Source organism: Empidonax traillii, unplaced genomic scaffold (genome assembly GCF_003031625.1).
Source record: "Empidonax traillii isolate 1590-97213 ecotype Southwest subspecies unplaced genomic scaffold, ASM303162v1 scaffold183:size818647, whole genome shotgun sequence".
Taxonomy (NCBI): domain Eukaryota; kingdom Metazoa; phylum Chordata; class Aves; order Passeriformes; family Tyrannidae; genus Empidonax; species Empidonax traillii.
Window position 1 is genome coordinate 482,112 of NW_020955376.1, and position 1,817 is coordinate 483,928.

The window sequence follows — 1,817 nt, forward strand, 5'->3', positions numbered from 1 at the left end:
CTACTGGGGTATATAAAAAATAAACTCAGGCTGGGCTTGAGCACCTTTCTTTTCTTTATAAGTTTTGAATGTATACACAAATCATACTTCAGATGATCTTTTCTTGACAACCCTCCTGTTGCCTTCAACAGTGAGTGGCTTCTGCATTCATAGCAATACTTGTGAGAGTTCTTACAACATATAGCTCAGTGTAGGTTACTTATTCCTTCTTGTAGAATCTGTCAAGGTACATACTACCTTCCACTGAAATAGGGGATCCTTGCGAGGTAATAATCTGTGTTAAAGTATAGGTGATATAAATACGATTGCTATTTAATTTTGTTCATTGTGAAGTATTAAGGGGATAAAACAAAAAAAGGAGGCATTGTAAAGTCTTCCACTGTATGTTTGTATCCTAAATTTTCCAGGCATGGAAACACTAAGTTGAAAAAGTCCAGTAATTCTGCTAGTTAATAAATTATTCTTCACTTTTCTTTTTGCATTTTTTGGGAGGGCTGATTCACACTTCACTAAAGTATAGTTTTGAATATTTGGTTAAAGACCATCCTCACCTCCATTTTGATAGTTCAGTAATAAATTATAATGAAAATAATTTGAAAAAATATTTTTATTTCTTTTGAGTTCTTGGTGTCTTTCTTTCCACAAATCCTGTGCATTCTTTAAATTGTTTTTTGGTGTCCAAATAGTGACCTTGGATTGGAGCCCATGCCCACTGAACATATGAAACACACCCAACAGCCTTTAAAGGGAACAACAGCAAGCCCCGCCCACACTAAAACTGTGTTTCATATAGAAGGAAAGGTATGGAGGTCAGGGGTTTTTTTGCAGCTGCTTGACAAGTAGTGTGGAAGAGGAAAACTTGTGTGTCAAACGATAGGGTTTTCTGATTATTAGTTTCGATGTTTGCTGATGCTGAAAAGCACATGCAGAAATTTATTTTATACTTCTGGTGGGTTCAGGAAAAAAAAAAAAGACCTGTTTATTTAGTTCAGATAAGTCATGCAGTAAAGTTTTGAAAAAACCAAGACAAAACCACCAGAGTAATTATATGTTCACATTTTAATATAATCTTACCTATATTACTTAATATAATCTTACTTAGGAATTCACTTGGGATTATTCAAAGCAAAATGTGTTTCTGCCATGTGCTACATTGGAGATATAGCTTAAAGATATGAAACATATGAGAAACCTCATACTCAGGAAGGCTTTTTTAAAAATCATGGTGTATTTGAGGTTACTGATTTATTGTTAGTGAAATAAAGTCAAAAGGGATATTACATCTGTATTGTCTAATTTATATTTGTGGTTTTGTCAATCTCTTTCATACTGTTTTAAGAGAATAAAAGAACATTTAAAAAATGTTTCTGTTTCTTGGTAGCTATAGAATGAAATATATTTCTGAGCACTAGGGGAAACAGGTGAAAGCAACATACTGAAAATAACTCAGTTATTTTTATTATTAATCTCAAAGTAATAAACATATATTACTTCTATGTTTATCATTTGGTTTCCAGCTCCTCTTTTCTTTTAATTATGTAGTAGCATTACTTTCTATTCTTATGGTTAATATATTTACAGCAAGAATATTTCTACATCTGCCTCACAAGTCAAAATTTGTTTTTACAGAAGAAGAAGGTAGATGTTTTATGATGTTTTATTTACTTATTAGTTATTCAATAAACTCTGAATATTTTTTTAGTTGAGCTGCGTGCTTGATTCTTAGAAAATGTGGTAGTTAGTAAGCCAAATCACTGCTGCCAATTTAAGAAAAATATGTCATTGCTTTAACATGACAATCCTATTTTTTACTATAA